Source organism: Ovis aries, chromosome X (assembly GCF_016772045.2).
Source record: "Ovis aries strain OAR_USU_Benz2616 breed Rambouillet chromosome X, ARS-UI_Ramb_v3.0, whole genome shotgun sequence".
In the NCBI taxonomy this organism is placed as follows: Eukaryota; Metazoa; Chordata; class Mammalia; order Artiodactyla; family Bovidae; genus Ovis; species Ovis aries.
Window position 1 is genome coordinate 138,665,190 of NC_056080.1, and position 22,702 is coordinate 138,687,891.

Here is a 22,702-nt window from a genome sequence, read left to right on the forward strand (position 1 = left end):
ACCAACTCCAGGATTCTTGCCTGGAGAATTCCATGGACAGGGGACCCTGGTAGGCTACAGTCCTGGGGTTACAAAGAGTTGGACACAACTAACATACACACACACACACACACACACACACACACACAGATACACACACACACACAGCATTGAATGCAATTACTTCAGCTAGCATTGAGTGCATTTACTTTGTACCAGCCACTGCTTTAAGGACTTTAGAAGTATTAATCCATTTAATCCTCTCACAAATTAGAAAAATAACAATGAAGTGAAGTAAGTATTAGGTAAGTTCAAGATTTTAAAGTTGATGAGTGGTGAAAATGTGTGTGTTGTGTACATGCATGTGTGCTTCACATGAATATAAATGTGTTTTGTGATGTGATTTGTTTAACAATGGATGGAAATGTGTTCTTTATCCATCCCCTTATCGAAGGGCATTTAGGTTATTTCCCTTTTCCCCTACTATAGAGAATACTGTAGGGCACGTTTAAGTATGGATATTACTCCAAAATTGATAAAGGAATTGTTGGGTCATAGGATGTGCATCATTTCATGCCAAATAATGGGGAAACAGTGGAAACAGTGGCTGACTTTATTTTTCTGGGCTCCAAAATCACTGCAGATAGTGATTGCAGCCATGAAATTAAAAGACTTACATGCTTACTCCATGGAAGGAAAGTTATGACCAACCTAGACAGCATATTAAAAAGCAGAGACATTACTTTGCTAACAAAGGTCCGTCTAGTCAAGGCTATGGTTTTTCCAGTGGTCATGTATGGATGTGAGAGTTGGACTATAAAGAAAGCTGAGTGCCGAAGAATTGATGTTTTGTTTTGTTTTGTTTTGTTTTTAGAATTGATGCTTTTGAACTGTGGTGTTGGAGAAGACTCTTGAGAGTCCCTTGGAGTACAAGGAGATCCAATCAGTCCATCCTAAAGGAGATCAGTCCTGGGTGTTCATTGGAAGGACCGATGTTGAAGCTGAAACTCCAATACTTTGGCCACCTGATGCAAAAAGCTGACTCATATGAAAAGACTCTGATGCTGGAAAAGATTGAGGGCAGGAGGAGAAGGGGACGACAGAGGATGAGATGGCTGGATGGCATCACCAACTCGATGGACATGGGTTTGGGTGGACTCCGGGAGTTGGTGATGGACAGGGAGGCCTGGTGTGCTGCAGTTCATGGGGTCGCAAAAAGTCGAACACGACTGAGTGACTGAACTGAACTGAACTGAGGATGTGAATAATAGACATAGCCACTTGTTTGTGACAGTGATGCTAGCAGTTCCTCCACACAAAAGATAACTGCAATAGATGGAAAGACATGCAATGCCCCTAGATGGAAAGGCTCAATTTTCTAAAGAAGGCAGTCCTCATCAAACTATTCTGTAAATCCTATGGAATTTCCATTAAAACCCAACAGAAATTAAAAAAAAAAAACATTTAATTTTGTAGTGGGGTTATAGCCAATTAACAAACAATGTTGTGATAGTTTCAGGTGAACAATGAAGAGACTCAGCCATACATATACATGCATCCATTCTCCCCCAGTCTTCCCTCCTGTCCAGGCTACCATGTAACACTGAACAGAGTTTCCTGTGCTATACAGTAAGTTGGTTATCCACTTTAAATATAGCAGTGCCAACAGAAATTTTCTTTCAAGTTTGATAGGCTGATTCTAACTTTTAAGAGGTAGAGAAAATAACCTAGAAGAGTTGAGAAATTTTGAGAAACTAACAAAGATAGAAAGAGTGGTAGTCTAAGGCCATACCACTAGTGTTCCAGGCCAGAACACTAGAGTAGATAGCCTTTACCTTTTCCAAGGGGTATCCCCAACACAGGAATAGAACCCAGGTCTCCTGCATTGCAGGCGGATTCATTACCAGCTGAGCCACAAGGGAAGCCCAAATATATCTATATCTATATATAGATATGTATATAATGTCTACCTTGAATACTATTGCAAATATATTAACTTTGAAAATGCATATAAAAAAGGACTAGAATAAAACCTGGCAAAAAAAAAAAAAAAATCATTGACCTGGTTAAGTGGTGGGATTATGGACTATTTTCGTTTTGGAATGCAAGCTTTTTAATCTGTTTTTTCAGTAATGTGCAGATATATAAATATGATCTAAAACATTAACATGAATCTTATTTTCTTAATTTTTAATATTGTCCCATCGTCTTCCTTCACAAAGTTGCCTATGGCAATTCAGATGTCATTGATTATTGCTCCTTTAGGGCAATGTTTTACTTTCTGGAAGCTAAGAGGCTTTTGTTTTTGTTTTTACACTTATTCTGACATTCCACAACAGTGTGTCTTGGTGTGGGTCTTTATCCATATATTGCACTTGACAACTGATGGGCTTCTTAAGTCTGAGAACTCATGTCTTTCTTTAGTTCTGGGAAATTTTCTTCTATGATAGTTTGTCTCCTCCTTCCTATTTGCTTTTAAAAAACTTTCATTTTTCTCTGGCTCTGATGATAGACAAATGCTAAAATATCCAGATTTTATTTTATATTCAGAAACCCATGTGTTTTATGGAAGAGGTACTAGTAACTAGATACCCAGATAACCACAATGGTGTGAGCACTCACCTAGAGCCTGACATCCTGGAATGTGAAGTCAAGTGGGCCTTAGGAAGCATCACTATGAACAAAGCTAGAGGAGGTGATGGAATTCCAGTTGAGCTATTTCGAATCCTAAAAGATGATGCTGTGAAAGAGCTGCCAGCAAGTATGGAAAACTCAGCAGTGGCCACAGGACTGGAAAAGGTCAGTTTTCATTCCAATCCCAAAGAAAGACAATGCCAAAGAATGTTCAAACTACCGCACGATTGCACTCATCTCCTATACTAGTAAAGTAATGCTCAAAATTCTCCAAGCGAGGCTTCAGCAATAAGTGAACCATGAACTTCCTGATGTTCAAGCTGGTTTTAGAAAAGGCAGAGGAACCAAAGATCAAATTGCCAACATCCACTGGATCATGGAGAAAGCAAGAGAGTTCCAGAAAACATCTATTTCTCTTTATTGACTATAACAAAGCCTTTGACCTTGTGGATCACCACAAACTGCGGAAAATTCTTAAAGAGATGAGAATCCTGTCACCTGACCTGCCTCCTGAGAAACCTGTATGCAGGTCAGGAAGCAACAGTTAGAACTGGACATGGAACAACAGACTGGTTCTAAATAGGAAAAGGAGTATGTCAAGGCTGTATATTGTCACCCTGCTTATTTAACTTCTATGCAGAGTACATGATGAGAAATGCTGAGCTAGATGAAGTACAAACTGGAATCAAGATTGCCGGGAGAAATATCAATAACCTCAGATATGCAGATGACACCACCCTTATGGCAGAACGTGAAGGACTAAAGAGTCACTTGGTGAAAGTGAAAGAGGAGAGTGAAAAAGTTGGCTTAAAACTCAACATTCAAAAAACTAAGATCATGGCATCTTGTCCCATCACTTCATGGCAAATAGATGGGGAAACAATGGAAACAGTGACAGATTTTATTTTGGGGGGCTCCAAAATCACTGCAGATGGTGATTGCAGCCATGAAATTAAAAGATACTTGCTCCTTGGAATAAAAGCTATGACCAACCTAGACAGCATATTAAAAAGCAGTGACATTACTTTGGCAACAAAGGTCCATTTAGTCAAAGCTATGTTTTTTTTTTTCCAGTAGTCATGTATGGATGTGAGAGTCAGACCATAAAGAAAGCTGAGAGCTGAAGAATTGATGCTTTTGAACTCTGGTGTTAGAGAAGACTCTTGAGAGTCTCTTGCACTGCAAAGAGAGCCAACCAGTCTATCCTAAAGGAAATCAGTCCTGAATATTCATTGGAAGGACTGATGCTGAAGCTGAAACTTCAAGACTTTGGCCACCTGATGCAAAGAATTGACATATTTGAAAAGACTCTAGTGCTCGGAAAGATTGAATGTGGGAAGAGAAAGGGACAGCAGAGGATGAGATAGTTGGATGGCATCACTGACTCAATGGACATGAGTTTGAGTAACCTCAGGGAGTTGGTGATGGACAGGGAGGCCTGGCGTGCTGCAGTCCATGGGGTATCAAAGAGTTGGACATGACTGAGTGACTGAACTGAACTGAACTGAAGTGAGTAGAAGGAGGAAGTCTAAAGAAGACTTCTGTGATATTATTAAAATTCTCTTTACTTTTTACTTTTTTTTTTTTTTTTTGGCTCTGCCACATGGCTGTGTCATTTCAGTTCCCCAACCAGGGATTAAACTCAGATCATAGCAGTGAAATCCTAGAATCCTAATCTCTAGGTTACCAGAGGACTCCCAGTTCTGATTCTGCTTTTCTTCAATTTGTATAAATTCTTAAACATTAGATGTCTAATACATATACTTATTTCAAGAATTATTTTTTTAAAAAATAGTAACTTCAAGGTTTTTATTGGCCTGAACAACTGGAAATATGAAACTGACATCCACTGAGATGAGGAAGCCTGGTAGAGCAGTTTTAGGGAGAAGCCCAGGAGTTCAGGTTTGAACATGCTGAATTTGAATTGTCTCTCAGATATGGAGGAAGAGATGTCCATTATTGTGTTTAATTTTCCAGATAAATCCTCTTTGTGTATTTGGTCTGCGATAACAAAATACCACATATTAGGGGCCTTATAAACAACAGAAATTTCTCACAGTTTCGGAGGCTGGACGTCCAAGATCAGGGTACCAGCATGGTTGGGTGAGGGCCCTCTTCTGGGTCTCAGACTGCCAACTTCTTTCTGTGTCCTCATGCAGTGGAAGGGGCTGTGGAGCCTCTTTTATAAGGACACTAATTCCATTCATGAGCGTTTCACCCTCATGACCTAGCACATCCCAGAAGCCTCCCCTGTTAGGATTAGGATTTCAACATATGAATTTGTGGCACACGAACATTCAAGTCAAGTAAGATGAGAACTGAGAATTAACTACTGGATTAACACTTTTGTTAGGTAGTTAGAATGGGGAAAAGGAGTCCAGAATGGTGGTAGCTAAAAGACAAGGAAGGGAAAAGCCCACAAATATAGAACAAAGGAAGGTCCGAGGACCTGAGTGAGGACTTCAGGTAGAACAAGCAGCACTCCTGGCTAGCCCTTTACACAGGGCAGGCCCGGGGGAGGAGAAAACAAAGAGAGGAGCCAAAGGGCCGGGGCTCTCTCTCTCCTTTCTTCGCTTCTTTTGGGTCAGCATGCCCTCATGCCTCAAGGATGTATTTTCTTAAATAAAACTGGGCTGTAACACGGAGCTGTAACACTGATCTGTCCAAGAGCTGTAACGCTGATCTGTTCAAGAGCTGAGACACGGTCTATCTGAGGGCTTTAACGTCTGCCGCTTCAAATTTTCATTGTGATGAGACAGAACTGAGGAAATTACATGCTCCCACAACAACTTTGGAGTTCGTTAGTCACCTCCATGAGAGCACTGTTGGTGGCATTAATGGAAGGGCTAGAATCTGATTAGAGTGGTCTAAGGGCATCAAGGAAAGGAAATGGAGATAGGACGCATAGGCAACTTTTTTTTGGCTATCTGGTCCAAGATCATGATAGAGCATTACAGTGGGGTCAAAATTTCTCACTGCTTCTGCTGTAGGGCTCACCTATCATCATTTTGATTGCTCCATGGTCTCAGCCATTTCTGTGTTAGAAGCACCTCAAAAAGTCTCCTCACTTTTCAGGAGCTCTTCCTCCTCTGTGCCTTTGGACTGTGGCTTATCTTTATTTCTTTCCTTCCTTCCTTTCCTTCCTTCCTTGCTTTTTTTCTCTCCCTCCCTTCTTCCCTTCCTTTTTTTCTTTAATTTGATCCCACCTGAGTTCTACCTTTGGAGCATTTCTTTTTTGCACTCCTCAAGAACACCTGCTTTTATTTCCCAGCATATGATACCAATTCAAATTATTTGCTCCACTGTTTGAAACCTGTTTCCTTACCTATGAAATATGCCAAAGAATGGTTGCTTAGTTCATGGATTTATGATGTTGCAGGGAGGAAGCCAATTCTGATTTCATGTTGGAAACTGTTTCTTTGACTTGCTTTCATTATTATAATCATACACAATGGCTTGCCTAGAGAACCCTTCCCCCTGCTTGACTGTAAACCAAAATGCCTTTGTTCAGCTCAAGGTGAGATAGATTGTCCCTGTCCACCTGTGAATAGAAGAGATTAACACACCCCTTCTGAAGGCTGGACATAACCTTGGAGATGTTTTGCAAGATTGGAGACCCTTTCACTTTACTTCCCACTGCCTCTCCCTCTCTCTTCTGCCTTTTGACTTTAGTTCTTCATTGCTTCTTTCTCTTCTTTCTCTCTGATCTATGAAAGAACCTGGAACCTAGACCCCAATAAAGTGGTTATTTTGAGGCACTAGCCTGCCATCTTCTTGATCTGCCCCAATTAATGTCTCTTCCTGGTCTCAACATCTCATTTCTCGGATTCATTGTCCTGCCGTGCGGCAAGCAGAGTGAGCTTGGACTCCGTATCAATTATGGTCAAATGAGATTATAGAAAGGAAAGTGCTTGGTAAATTGCATACTCTATAAAAATGTTGATTTTCTGTTAGCTCTTACTTTTTTAAGAGTGCTTCATATCATGCTTTGGATATATGGACTCTTTTCTTTTTAATTGTGATTGTTTACAGTGAGTTTAGATGGCTCACATTTTAGTGGTGGCCTACTAGAAATCTCCAGTAGTGGTTTACAGGATTATGGGAACTAGGACCAAGAATGTTTCTGATCCCAAGTTGTTTTCTGCCACAAGACTCGCTGAGTTGAAAACAATGGACTTACTCATTACCCCTTTTATAAATATTTACAAGGTTCTTCTCCCCACTGTCTCCCCTAAGGGCAAAAATTAAGCCTTGCTTATTGTGTAGCCTCTGCCTGGCAAAACATGTCACATAGTAGGAACTTATTTCATGCTTATTTTTTAAACAGTTGATTGTACTATAGCAACATTTTTTTATTTTGTCTGTATTGACTCTAGGGATATTATTAGTGTGATAAAAAATTTGGCTAAAAATATTCCAACAAGATTTTACTGGCATGTTCATAGTGCCTATGGTGTGGGTATTTGTTTTAGGCAGAAAAATTGCCTTATTAGGACTAAATTCAGCATGATTGTCCACAATTGAAATACTAATTATAACTTAAGGAGCTGAAAAAGCTGTACTTATTGAAAGCTGCTATTTATTAATATTTTCTCTAATATCACAGTAACCTTGAAAGTCTCACATTTGTTTAAGTGCAGAATTGGAGTGAATATCCTGATCTGACTCCAAAACCAGTGTAACCAAGTGGGACCCAACGGGTCCTTCCTGGGATAGTCCTCCTCCCATATCCCTGGCTTTAGTTCCTCTCTGAAGTATGTAGCTAATAGTAGCTGATGTGCATTTCCTGAGTTGTTTTACAGATGCTAAAACCTCCACCAAGTGTAAGACTTAACTACTTGATGACCAGAAGCATGTACCCCCAGACTTACTGGAGCCTGAGGGTCCATAATGTTAACCCCTGTGACACCAGCCTGTTACCTCACCATCAACCAATCAGAGAATCACAATTGAGCTGAACATGAGCTGAACACTCACCCCAAGACCCACCCCCTCTCATCTGGGAGTGGGTCTTTAAAAGTGCTTTCCTGAAATCCACTGGGGAGTTAGGTGGTTTTGAGCACTAGCTGCCCTGGACTCCTTGCCTGGTGCCCTGCTATAAACGTTGCACTTTTCTTCACCACAACCTGGTGTCCGTAGATTGACTTTACTACATGTGGACTAGTGGACCCAGATTTGGTCTCATAACACCAGAGCATTGAACTCTTCTGCCTCTCATTTGTTTCAAGCCAAGTAGGTAGGAAATATCAGCTGGCAACAGCCTCATAAAATTTCAGTTTTCTGTTTTGGGAGTATAGTATTTACCTTATTTTTGCCCCATTTATCAACTTTTTTTTTCCCCTGGGGGTTAGTGATAAAAGCAGTTCCTAATTATCTTATTCTACATCAGGCTGACTTGCTTTACTTGCTTTTTTCCTTTTTATTTCCTTCTTTCTTTGTTATTCAAACTTACACTGCAGCTCTGAAAGATCTCACCAGTTTTAATCCTTAATTTTTCCACAGAAAGAAGAGAAATGCCTTCGCTCCCCCACAGAACTATATCTAATTTTAGCATTGTTTATGAAATGGCTTTGAAAGTATGTTTTCAAATTGTTTTTAGTCTCTGTTTTGCCCTTGGGGCCTAAGCAACCATTGAGGTTAAATGTTAATATAATTAGAGAGAGAAAAGGACCTGATCTAGAAAACTGCAACAATATTTATTGCATGCCTACTATGTGTCAGCATAATTACAGGCCCTGGAGAAACTCAGCAATGAAAAAGAATACTGATTCAATGAAACATGCATTTTAAAATTCCTCTATAGATGATGCAATTTTTCCTTGAAATAGGTTAAATACGTTTGTGGTTTTAATATTTGCAGTATAATAGCTTTATTGTGGAGAAGGCAATGGCACTCCACTCCAGCACTCTTGCCTGGAAAATCCCATGGATGGAGGAGCCTGGTGGGCCGCAGTCCATGGGATTGCTAAGAGTCGGACACAACTGAGTGACTTCACTTTCATGCATTGGAGAAGGAAATGGCAACCCACTCCAGTGTTCTTGCGTGGAGAATCTCAGGGATGGGGGAGCCTGGTGGGCAGCTGTCTATGCGGTCGCACAGAGTCGGACATGACTGAAGCGACTTAGCAGCAGCAGCTTTATTGTGAATGAGTACAACTCAAGAGTAATATTACTTGCCCATGTTTTTCTTTTTTTTTTTTGATTGTCTCAAACCATTGGATAAGTATACATTTGTATCTTAGCCTTTTGATAGTAACCATTAATTTAAAGCAAGCAGTTTGGGGCACTGAGTGCTTCCACTTCAATGAGGACTTATGCTCAAAGCTTCATCTGCATTTTTTCTGGTGTTATGTGCTGTTTGCCATAAAAAGGAGACTATAATATTTATCATATGTTAGTGAGATGTAAGATCTTAAAGTGGAGGAAACTGCTTTGGCAGGAATTTTGATAATTTCACAGTAAGACTAAATACAGCTTATCTGGGGGGCAGGGATTTAAAATTCCTGAGCAAATTTTATAGCAAAGGAAATCATAAATAAGATGAAAGACAACCATCAGAATGGGAGAAAATATTTGCAAGCAAAGCAACCAACAAGGATTAATCTCTAAAATACACAGACAGCTCATGCAGCTCAATATCAAAAGAACAAACAACCCAATCAAAACATGGACAGAAGACTCATGTTAAATAGACATTTCTCCAAAGAAGACATATAGATGGCTAACAAACACATGAAAAGATGCTCAGTCGCTCATTATTAGAGAAATGCAAATCAAAACTACAATGAGATATCACCTCACACCGGTATAGCTGGTGTGGCCATGATCAGAAAATCTACAAATAATACATTCTAGAGACAGTGTGGAGAGAAGAGAGCTCTCCCTCACTGTTGGTGGGAATGTAAGTTGGTGCAGGTACTGTGGAAAACAAGTATGTAGGTTCCTTAAAAAGCTAAAAATAGAACTACCATATGACCCAGCAATCCCATTACTGGGCATTTACCCAGAGAAAACCATAATTCAAAAAGATACATGCTCCCCAATGTTCACTACAGCACTATTTACAATAGCCAGGACATGGAAGCAACTTAAATGTCTATCAACAGAGGAATAGATAAAGAAGATGTGATATATACATATATATATATATATATATAAAGGAATACTACTCAGCCACAAAAAGAATGAAATGCCATTTACAGAGGTGTGGATGTATCTAGAGAGTGTAATTCAAAGTGAAGTAAGTCAGAAAGAGAAAAACATATATTATATAGTATCACTTATATGTGGAATCTAGAAAAATTGGTATGGATGAACTTATTTACAAGGCAGAGATAGAGTCACAAATGTATGCAAACCAAGGGGGGAAAAGAGTGGTGGGATGAATTAGGAGATTGGGATTGACATATACACACTTCTATGTATAAAATAGATAACTAATGAGAGCCTAACTATATAACACAGAGAACTCTACTCAGTGCTCTGCGGTGACCTAAATGGGAAGGAAATCCAAAAAAGAGGGAGGAAATCCAAAATATGCATAGCTGATTCACTTTGCTGTACAGCATAAACTAACACAACATTGTATACAACAAATATACTCTGGTAAAAATTAATATAAAATAAAATTTCTTAGCAAATTTAAATTCTCATCAACTTTTCTATTTGTACCCTGTGACAAAGGTGATTACAGAGTGCCTTTTTATTCTTGGTATGTTGGTGTTGGCACACCTCCTTGCTAAAGAATAACTTCTCAGAGTCCTCTCTTATAACTTCGGAGCATAATAGATGCTTCCCTACTCTGTTCTATCCAATTCCAACTTCTATTCCTAGTCAATGCCCTGCTCCATTGAACATTTGATTACAGACTCATTCTGATTGTATTTGTTAACTGATTCTTGTATGCTGACTTCGCATCAATTTCAAAACTCCTAGCAACAGGGTAAGTGTCTTCAAATTTAAAACTCTTTTTAAGAAATAAAAATCATTTTATTGAATATAGTTGTTTTACCATGTTGTGTTAGTTTCTGGTGTACAGCAAAGTGATTCATATATATATATATGTGGTTCAGTGGGTAGAGAATCTACCTGCAAAGCAGGAGGCACAGGCAGACATGGATTTGATATATATATGTTCCTCTGTTGATGGACATGTCTGTGTGTGTGCTCAGTCGCTTCAGTCGTGTCTGACTCTTTGTGACCCTGTGGACTGTAGCCCACCAGGATCCTCTGTCCATGGGATTCTCAAGGCAAGAATACTGGAATGGGGTGCCATGCCTTCCTTCAGGAATTTTCCTGACTCAGGAATCGAATCCATGTCTGCCTGTGTCTCCTGCTTTGCAGGTAGATTCTATACCCACTGAGCCACCTGGGAAGGCTGTCGATGGACATATAGATTTTTAAAACCCTTCTGTTTTAAATTTTTAGATAAGGAAATGGCAACCCACTCCAGTATTCTTGCCTGGAAAATCCCATCATGAAGGAGCCTGGCGGGCTACAGTCCATAGGGTCGCAAAGAGTTGTACACGACTGAACAACTTCACTTTCACTTTCTTTTAAACTTTAGCTTCCCCTTCAACACATACCAAATAGTGGGAACTCAAATGTTACTTTCGGATTCATTCATTTAGTCAAGGTGTGGGGACTAGTATTAGTGTGGTGCCGCAGAATGAAAGCTCTACTGTTTACCAGCTATAGGACTTTAAGCTTTTCACAGTCTCTCTGCGTTGTGGTTTCTTCTTTAAACTAAAGATGCCTAATTTATTTTTTTTCAAATTCCTTTCAATTCTATGATCTGGTGATCCAAAGGAGTGAATAAGAGTTCTCTGTATTTCTAATTTCCCACACATGTCTTATAGTTAGTGAATGTTGTCCCATCTTCTAGGATTTATATTTATGGCTCCTGTTGATGGTATATAACAAAATGATTTAAAAGAGAGAAAAGAACTTGAATACAATATAGTATGTTCAGTAGAAAATTAGTAAATGAATAAAAAGACTGATTTTTTTTCATAGTCTATTGTTTTTCCAGGTACAGTTACCAATGGTTTCAAAACATATCTCTCAAAGAATAACAAGCCCTTTTCACTTTTATGCTTTTCCTTACACATTTGCTTTATTTTTAGCTGACAAGTGGATATGTGTGTTATAGACTAAATTTCCTTAAGCTGGTCTTCTTTTTAACATGTGCAATTTTTCTAATCACATTTATTTGTGAGAGCAAGACTGTGTATGCTGATAGGAAAGACAACAGAGTCAGCTAATTTTTGGAATAATTAGACCAGGCATGAAAATAAAGTATTGGTCTATGTGTGTAGGGCCTTAGAAGAAATCAGTCTCAGAATAATATGTATATCAGTCTTAATATGAGTAAAATTCTTAATCTAATTAGAAAAAATCCTAATAAGAAATGATAGACAATCTGTCTCACCTTCCTACCTCATAGAGTTGTTGAAAAAACTTAATAAGACTCAGCACATTAATATTAGTTGACCATGAAGAACACCACAGACCTGTTTCCTTACCACTAATGACCACTCACAGAAAGGGGCATACTCTTCAGGGCATTTGTGAGACTTTAATTGCCATCAGTGAAGACTCCCAAATCTGCATTCCAATCTTGTTTCCTACCTTAATTTCCAATTTGATATTTTCCAACTGTCTGTCAGGACTCACCTATATGAAAGTGAATCCCACCATCACTACCAAGTCAATAATGAAAGTGAAAGTTGCTCAGTCGTTTTGTGATCCCATGGACTGTATAGTCCATGGAATTTTCCAGGCCAGAATACTGGAGTGGGTAGCCTTTCCCTTCTCCAGGGGATCTTCCCAACCCAGGGTTCAAACCCAGGTCACCCACATTGCAGGCAGATTCTTTACCAGCTGAGCCACAAGGTAAGCCCAAGAATACTGGAGTGGGTAGCCTATTCCTTCTCCAGCAGATCTTCCTGATCCAGGAATCCAACGGGCGTCTCCTGCATTGCAGGCATATTTTTTTTTTTTTTTTTACCAACTGTGCTATAAGGGAAGCCACAAAAGTGAAAGTCAACAGAACATAGACAAAGTGATCCATTTTCTCCTACCCCAATTGTTTATCTTCTGAAACTTCCTAATTTTTCTCCAAGTCAGTTTTTTCCAGTGCAAACCAGAAAAGGAAAGCTATCTTAAGCTTTGCCCAGGGTCATCTAAACCTCCAAGTTGGAACAACATCTAGAAAGAAAGTAGTTAGGGTCTGGGAAGTTGGAGAGGTGAGGCAGGAAAGGACCTGAAGACAGAAAGGTTTAGAAACTGAAGGATTCAAAGGCAAGGAGCACAGTGGAATTGAAGGTCAGTTCAGGAACTCATTACACAAATTTGGTTCATCTGTTTCCCTCTCCTCACGTGGTTCAAGCACCTTTTAGAATTTTATTTTTAAAAGGACCAGAGAGCATAATAAAATTTCAGTAAACATAAAATTTGTTTTTGAAATCTCAAAGCCTTGAAGCCATATTGGAATCTCCAGCCCACTCAATATTCTACCAATTAAAATGGTTGGGAAGATCCGCTGGAGAAGGGAATGGCAAACCACTCCAGTAGTCTTGCCTGGAGAATCCCATGGATAAAAGAGCCTGGCGGGCTATGGTTCAACGAGTTGCAAAGAGTAGGACACTGAGCGACTACACACAGGCACACACACACACACACGGTACTTGACAAATACTTGCTGGAATGAATAGATGAAAACCCTGTTGATGTTTCCGTCTCTAGGACATCTGTACTCACCATTTCTACCCCATTCCCAGTGTAAAACTAGCGCCAAATCTCCCCTTTAGTACTTACATTCCTCCAAAATTTATTTCCAAATTTATCTTTCCCTATCAACATCTTCTGGAGAAGGCGATGGCACCCCACTCCAGTACTCTTGCCTGGAAAATCCCAGGGACAGAGAAGCCTGGTGGGCTGCAGTCCATGGGGTCGCTAAGGGTCAGACACGGCTGAGGGACTTCACTTTCACTTTTCACTTTCATGCATTGGAGAAGGAAATGGCAACCCAGTTCAGTGTTCTTGCCTGGAGAATCCCAGGGATGGGGGAGCCTGGTGGGCAGCCGTCTATGGGGTCGCACAGAGTCGGACACGACTGAAGTGACTTAGCAGCAGCAGCAGCAGCAGCAGGTCAACATCTTCATCTTCCCACTTATGTTAAGCTGTCTCCATTCACTGTCTCCTGGTCATGCTCATTCTTTTGTTTCTTAACTCTTCCTGTACATACCCTCTCTTTTCATTTCACTTAATTCAGTATCCTTTGTACATACCCTTTCCCTTCCTTTCAACTTAATCCAGTATACTTTAAGACCCAGCTCAAGTCCCATCAACATCTTCATAAATTTCAGTGAAGATGAATCCCATCTATTTAAAAAGTTCTATCATAACTCCAGCTGTATTGGCATTTAATCATTTTTTCTCTTTGATAGTATATGTGTCTTGACTTCCTAGAGTGTGTGTGTGTCTTTTTTGTGTGTGTTACCCACAATGTTTAGCAAAAAAGCTTATTGAATGAATGATTCATGCTGAGTACAGAAACAGAAAAAAGGGGGGTGATAATGAAATAATATTAACCTCTTTCACTTTATTATTCAAGAGATCAGCAAAATACCTTAAAGACTGACAATATCCTTGACATCTCAATTTTATAATAATAACATAATGTATGCAAAGATGATACGCAGATATATACAAAGGTTACTATATGTGTCATCTTTATAATATGTAAGTGTATATAAAAGAGGAAGGAATTTTCTAAAATAAGAATTTAATAGTGGAAACCAATTCAAAATAAAAACCTTTTTTCTTAGAAACATATTTGAGAATTTGGAAAGGGATTTATGCTTTTTGATTTTAGAATGAATCTATTAGGCTTCTAATAAAAGATAAAATGACACCCAAAAGAAGTATTTTTTAATAAAGTTCTAGCCAATGAACTTCTAATGAGATAATTCCTGCTTTACTTCTTTCAAAACTTGAAATAAAATCACCACTATTGAATGCAGATTTTGAGGGCAGTGATCTAATTACCCTAACATATCCCAAGGAACAATTTAAAACTTTGATAGCTAAAATCTTGGAAGAAACAATCTAGTCTTTGAAGGCATGAAATCTTTTGAGGCTATTACTGGTAAGTGAGGTAAAAATAGATGAAACTTGTAATTGTTATAAATATTATTCTTTGGATAGTTAAACCTTAAGCAGAGAGAAACTTTAAATTCAAAAAATGTTATCTGAGCATTTTTGAAGTGGAGACTGGTCTATTGGTCTGAGGATTATAAAATAATACTAAATTAGTTTGTTCTGAATAAAATACTAATCTTGAACCACTTCATGAAATTGACATGCTTGCCTTTAATAGCTCTTTTTCTTTTTTTTCTTTCTCATTTTTTCTCCTTAACATTTCATAAATGTCATAATACACATTGAGTCATGATGCCTCCCCTGTATTTCTGAAATCATTATCTTGGATATTACTGAACAATTTCAAACATTTGAAAGGCTGACATTGATTGATAAAGTTATTCATAATACATGCCGATTACTGATTTAATCACTTTGGGGTTAAATGAAGAAGCATTTTAAGTGGTATGCTCTGATATAGTTCAATTATTGAATGCAATACAGCAAAAAAGACACCAATGTGTATAACGGACTTTTGAACTCAGAGGGAGAGGGAGAGGGTGGGGTGATTTGGGAGAATGGCATTCTAACATGTATACTATCATGTAAGAATCGAATCGCCAGCCTATGTCTGACGCAGGATACAGCATGCTTGGGGCTGGTGCATGGGGATGACCCAGAGAGATGTTATGGGGAGGGAGGTGGGAGAGGGGTTCATGTTTGGGAACGCATGTAAGAATTAAAGATGTTGAAATTAAAAATAAAATAAAATAAAGAAAGCAAATTAAACAAGAAATACATTTCAAAAAAGAAATATGATAAATGGACATCATTTTTGTAAGAAAGTTTTTTTAAAATGAAGAATATTTATAAATTAATGGCACACAGAAATGATGAATTCCTTGTCATTTGTCTTTAAATATCAGCATCATCAAATATTAAGTACCTGTAAATATCTACTCCAATTGATCTCATGCTTTTCCTTGACCTTGATACATAGTTGGATGTTTCCTTAAAGAGCTAAATACCTGTTCAGTCCTTCTGCTTTGCTGGCTAACTGATTTCTTCCTGTTGTTAAGTCATTTGTTCCCCAAACCCTTTTCCCTCTAGGATTTAACCTCTCCTCAAAAGTACCTGTATGTGTCACAGCCTATCATACTAACGCTGTCTGTGAGACTTGGCAGTAAAACAAGGCTGCACTTTTCAAAGCAGCTCTAAGTATAATACAGGCAGCTCGCATCGGGAGACGATGTAAGATGAAGTTTCAGGGCTATGATGAAGAGGTCTTCAAATCTAAATAGCTTCTGCAAGGGAAATGGTTCTGTGTTTCTCAGGTAATTGTAATCCCTGAAATCAAAACACCTCTCAATGTGTGCAATGACATGGTTATCAAATGTTTTAAATGATTTCCTGAGCATCCGAGCTGAGAAGAATGGCAGGTTTAGATTTGTTTGAAATTCATAATATTTGTCATTCAGCTTCTGAACCAGCTTGTTCCCATCATTTGGAATGGGGCTATACAGATGGCAACCCGCTGGAATGCCTTTTTTTTTCCCCCAGAGAGAGACTGCTGTCCTAGAATTATAGCAGCGTATTAAAGAAAAAAAATTACACCCTTTAAAAATAAATTTTCCAGGTCCCATGGGATGTTATCTTGGGAAAACTTGATACTTTATTAAAAAAACAGGAAGAGCTCATACACAATAATATCTCATGTCAGTTAAGTGCTTAGAGTAGAAGTTTCCTTTGGTAAATCTTTTATGTTTCTAGTTGGAATTTTAAATTTATTTTGCCTAAATATTTCAAGTCAGATTAAATTAGGTAATTAATAAAAGCAATTCTGAGATGTTTTTCCAACAATAAATAGATATTTTGATTTTGAGGACTACAATGCCAAAAATATGGATCTTTCCTAAACAATGTTTGTTTAGCATTAGTGAGAAAAAAAAAAGAAATTGAACTGAGGAGTTAATGTTTTTCTAAAAAGTTGTCTTGGGTTACTATTGCTTCATTCTTTAATGTTGGTGCTTAACCTATTTTAATAAAGATTTCAGGCTTTTTAATTGGATTGGATTGGCCAAAAAGTTCGAAACCCAAATGAACTTTTTGGCCAATCCAGTAAAATGGATAATGGAATACAAAGCATGCTAATATGTTATTCAGTTTACACACACGTGCAGGGAACCCAACTGTTCAAGCCGAAAGAGCCGGGTCAGTACTGTTGGCAGCATCTCTGAAGCACAGGCAGAGAACATTAGAAATGATTAGAAATGCATGGGAGCCTTTCCTCTTGCGCTCTTTTCTCTCAAGGTACTACCTGTGCTGTTTTGTAGTTGCTGGTTAATGGGCAAGCCTCTTGCATAGACTGTGCTTTGTGAAGGTAAGGATCCTGCATTTCTTTTTCCCTTAAAAAAAATTGAAGTGTAATTGATTTACAGCGTTAACTTTAAGGACCTTGTTTTTCATCCTCATTAACCCCCTCAGTTAGCACAGTGACTACCATATTAGCGGTTGAAATAGGTCTGCCCATTGAACATCTTGTGTTATAAAGTCCATGAAAACAGTGACTCTGTTGACTTCACTTTTATGTCTTGAGCACCACTAGGTGCCTCTCGGCTAAAAGAATGTGAAATATGTGAAAACAAACCATTAAGTTTTGTGAATAACTCTTATGTACATCATCTTATTTCAGCCTTTCATAAGCTTCATGGACTAGTAGGTAGGGCAGTTTATTATTATCTCCACTTTCTAGATAGGGAGACAAAGATCCAGAGTGATGAATTAACTTACTGAAATTAACTCAAACTTATAACTATTTAATGAAAACACGGTAAAGGAGCTCATATGTCTGTCAGTAATTGCCCTTAAGAATAGGTCTTGAGTTCACAGACATAAAAAACAAACTTATGGCCAAAGGGGAAAGAGGAGGGGCGGGAAGGATAAATTAGAAGTATGGGGTTAGCATGTTACTGAGTCCAAACTCCCTCTGCTCACCTCACGACAGGCCAATGAATCCAAGAGACAGGCTGTTGAGGCAAGAAAAAGACTTTAATCGGGGAACTAGCAGACCTAGAAGATGGCAGGCTAATGCCTCAAAGTAACCATCTTGTTGGGACCTGGATGTCAGATTATTTATGTATCAGAGATGGGGGAGATGAGGAAACAAAGTAAAAATACCATTTAATTGTTGCAAATATCTCCTAGAATGACAAGCTTCTGACAGAGGGATGTGTTAGTTTCACTTCCGTACAGTCATTTCACGGGTAGTGTGAAATGGAACATCTCCTGTCATGTCAACAAACAAAGATGTCACATCTATCTGTGATTCCAGCCTCCCCAAATGTGAATTTCTGGGATGCACAGGTAAGCAGCATTCAGATGCTTATATCTTTCTTTTTCTCCTTTGCTTTTCACTTTTCTTCTTTTCACAGCTATTTGTAAGGCCTCCCCAGACAGCTATTTTGCTTTTTGGCATTTCTTTTCCATGTGGATGTTCTTGATCCCTGTCTCCTGTACAATGTCATGAACCTCCATCCATAGTTCATCAGGCACTCTATCTATCAGATCTAGGCCCTTAAATCTATTTCTCACTTCCACTGTATAATCATAAGGGATTTGATTTACATCATACCTGAATGGTCTAGTGGTTTTCCCTACTTTCTTCAGTTTGAGTCTGAATTTGCCAATAAGGAGTTCATGAGCTGAGCCACAGTCAGCTCCTGGTCTTGTTTTTGCTGACTGTATAGAGCTTGTCCATCTTTGGCTGCAAAGAATATAATCAATCTGATTTTGGTGTGGACCATCTGGTGATGTCCATGTGTAGAGTCTTCTCTTGTGTTGTTGGAAGAGGGTGTTTGCTATGACCAGTGCATTTTCTTGGCAAAACTTTATTAGCCTTTGCCTTGCTTCATTGCATATTCCACGGCCAAATTTGCCTATTACCCCAGGTATTTCTTGACTTCCTACTTTTGCATTCCAGTCCCCTATAATGAAAAGGACATCTTTTTTTGGTGTTAGTTTTAAAAGGTCTTGGAGATCTTCATAGAACCATTGAACTTCAGCTTCTTCAGCATTACTGGTTGGGGCATAGACTTGGATTACTGTGATATTGAATGGTTTGCCTTGGAAACGAACAGAGATCATTCTGTCGTTTTTGAGATTTTATCCATGTACTGCATTTCGGACTCTTTTATTGACCATCATGGCTACTCCTGCCCACAGTCGTAGATATAATGGTCATCTGAGTTAAATTCACCCATTCCAGTCCATTATAGTTCGCTGATTCCTAGAATGTTGATGTTCACTCTTGCCATCTCCTGTTTGACTACTTCCAATTTGCCTTGATTCATGGACCTGACATTCCAGGTTCCTATGCAATATCACTCTTTACAGCATCAGACCTTGCTTCTGTCACCAGTCACATCCACAACTGGGTATTGTTTTTGCTTTGACTCTATCCCTTCATTCTTTCTGGAGTTATTTCTCCACTGATCTCAAGTAGCATATTGGGCACCTATCGAGGAGAGATAAGGAAGCCTTCCTCAGTGATCAGTGCAAAGAAATAGAGGAAAACAACAGAATGGGAAAGACTAGCGAACTCTTCAAGAAAATTAGAGATACCAAGGGAATATTTCATGCAAAGATAGGCTAGATAAAGGACAGAAATGGTATGGACCTAACAGAAGCAGAAGATATTAAGAAGAGGTGGCAAGAATACAGAGAAGAACTGTACAAAAAAGATCTTCACGATCGAGATAATCACAATGGTGTGATCACTCACCTAGAGCCAGACATCCTGGAATGTGAAGTCAGGTGAGCCTTAGAAAGCATCACTATAAATAAAGCTAGTGGAGGTGATGGAATTCCAGTTGAGCTACTTCAAATCCTGGAAAGTGATGCTGTGAAAGTGCTGCACTCAATATGCCAGCAAATTTGAAAAACTCAGCAGTGGCCACAGGACTGGAAAAGGTCAGTTTTCTTTCCAGTTCCAAAGAAAGGCAATGCCAAAGAATGCTCAAAATACCACACAATTGCACCAATTTGACATACTAGTAAAGTAATGCTCAAAATTCTCCAAGCCAGGCTTCAGCAATATGTGAACCATGAACTTCCATATGTTCAAGCTCGTTTTAGAAAAGGCAGAGGAACCAGAGATCAAATTGCCAACATCTGCTGGATCATGGAAAAAGCAAGAGAGTTTCAGAAAATATCTATTTCTGCTTTATTGACTATGCCAAAGCCTTTGACTGTGTGGATCCCAATAAACTGTGGAAAATTCTGAAAAAGATGGGAATACAGACCACCTGACCTGCCTCTTGAGAAATCTGTATGCAGGTCAGGAAGCAACAGTTAGAACTGGACATGGAACAACAGACTGGTTCCAAACAGGAAAAAGAGTACGTCAAGGCTGTATATTGTCACCCTGCTTATTTAACTTATATGCAGAGTATGTCATGAGAAACGCTTGGCTGGAAAACGCACAAGCTGGAATCAAGATTGCCAGGAGAAATATCAATAACCTCAAATAGGCAGATGACACCACCCTTATGGTAGAAAGTGAAGAGAAACTAAAACTCTTCTTAATGAAAGTGAAAGAGGAGAGTGAAAATGTTGGCTTAAAACTCAACATTCAGAAAACGAAGATCATGGCATCTGGTTCCATCACTTCATGGGAAATAGATGGGGAAACAGTGGAAATGGTGTCAGACTTTATTTCTGGGGGCTCCAAAATCACTGCAGATGCTGATTGCAGCCATGAAATTAAAAGACACTTACTCCTTAGAAGAAAAGTTATGCCCAAACTAGATAGCGTATTCAAAAACAGAAACATTACTTTGCCAACAAAGGTCCATCTAGTCAAGGCTATGCTTTTTCCACTGGTCATGTATGGATGTGAAAATTGTACTGTGAGGAAAGCTGAGCGCCAAAGAATTGATGCTTTTGAACTGTGGTGTTGGAGAAGATTCTTGAGAGTCCCTTGGACTTCAAGGAGATCCAACCAGTCCATTCTAAGATCAGTCCTGGGTGTTCTTTGGAAGGACTGATGCTAAAGCTGAAACTCCAATGCTTTGGACACCTCATGGGAAGAGTTGACTCGTTGGAAAAGACTCTGATGCTGGGAAAGTTTGAGGGCAGGGGAGAAGGGGACGACAGAGGATGAGATGGCTTGATGGCATCACTGACTCGATGGACATGAGTTTGGGTAAACTGCGGGAGTTGATGATAGACAGGGAGGCCTGGTGTGCTGCAAATCATGGGGTTGCAAAGAGTCGGACACGACCAAGCGACTGAGTTGAACTGAACTGAATTGAACAGGTAAGCAGCAGACAAGGGGCACTGGGCACTGCACCATTTGCCACACAAAGAATTCAAGACTGTCACAGTCCTTCACAGGTGGGAGGGGTCAGGTTATCTCCTTGAGGCAGGCCATTATGTTTAACAAAAAGAATTAAAGTTACAGAAGCAGATCCAGTGTAAATTAAAAATTAATCCTTCCCCGTTACAAACAAATACACACTACTGTATATAAAATGGACCAGCAAGGTCCTACTGTATAGCATAGGGAACCTATATTCAATATCTTATGATAATCTATTATGGAAAAGAATCTGAAAAACAATATATAGCTGAATCACTTTGCTGTACACCTGAAGCTAACATAAAATTGTAAATCAATGCCACTTAAAAAAAAACCAAACAACTGGTCTTGAGCTAGTCTGCTCTCACTTCTAAACAGAGAAAAGAATGTTGCTGTGATTGCATACGTGTATTGGCAAGTACTTATTCCTCAGAGAGATTTGTGTGTGTGTGTGTGTGTGTGTGTGTGTGTGGTGTGTTTGGTGACATTCTTTCAGCTACTTCAAAGATATGAGAACTGATTATTTACGCATCATCTAGTGTTTAACAATCTCTTTTACATAATCTTTGTAGTGTGCCAGCTGGTATAAATAAGGTACTTGATTCAGTTCCTTGAACCCAGGGCCTCTTTTGCCTTAAGGTGGCAGAATACTTCCCATAACTTTTCCAGTCATAACTTTTGGTGCAGTGCCTTACAGCAGGAAATCTAAATGGCAGTGTGATCATAGAACTGATACTCTGGGGTTGCAAAACTATCCCAGTAAGTTTGACTTAAAAAATTAGTGTCAGAACTTTCTGGAAACATTTTAACTCATGTTAAAGATGACTGCAACTCTGAGTATTCTCAGAAAAGCAAAGTTTGGGGAAGATAATATAAAATAACTTTTTCCATTTATTGCTAAAAGATTCTAAAATATACATCTCCTAAAGTAGTCTATGCTCTGCTTCATCCTCACTTGTAATGGCCTTCCAATAATACAGTAACTTGATGTTGTCATTTAAAGTGGAAATCCACTCTAATCAAATTTTATGTTGCTATGCCAGTGTTTGATAAACTCCAGACATTTGCGCCTGCTGCTCTTTTCTATTGATTAAAAATCTCTTAGCAGGTCACATGATCTTATCTTAGTCAGCAATCAAAAAGCATGTGGGTCATTGCCAATGTGAGGGAGGAAAGAGAAATGGCTGTGATGACCTGTTAAAATTAGTGAACTTTAGAGGATCCAGTGGGTCGAAATATTTTCCTATCTTCTGAGTTCTTTCCTTTGAATAGATTTCAAATGTGTTCCATGAGGATTATTAAAGATGATCTTTATTTCAGAGTCTTCCTAAGATTTTCCTCACGCTGAATACAAGTCTTGGAGTCTTAAACCTATCTTGCTTTTCTAAGAATCAGTCTCTTTATGGGGGATGGGAGGTCGAAGGTTAATGACTGTTTCCTTCTTCCTTCCCTTCATTCTTCCAGCCGTCTTTCCTTCTTTCCTTCCTTCCTCCCTTCCTCCTTTTCTTTCTTTATTAGGAGCAGCACTAGCAGGAAAACACACAAACTAAAACCACTCCAGGAAAAAGCAAATCATAACATCTGTCC

General features: G+C 38.9%; 1 long non-coding RNA gene across 1 annotated transcript in view; it reads left to right on the forward strand.

The window, feature by feature from the left end:
- The window catches only part of LOC132658722 (uncharacterized), a 46,840-nt gene extending 44,694 nt beyond the window's left edge, over positions 1 to 2,146 (forward strand). The window contains exon 2 of the long non-coding RNA XR_009598708.1: positions 854 to 2,146. This is a non-coding gene — a long non-coding RNA (uncharacterized LOC132658722). The remainder of the gene's footprint in view (positions 1 to 853) is intronic.
- Positions 2,147 to 22,702: the final 20,556 nt, after the last annotated feature.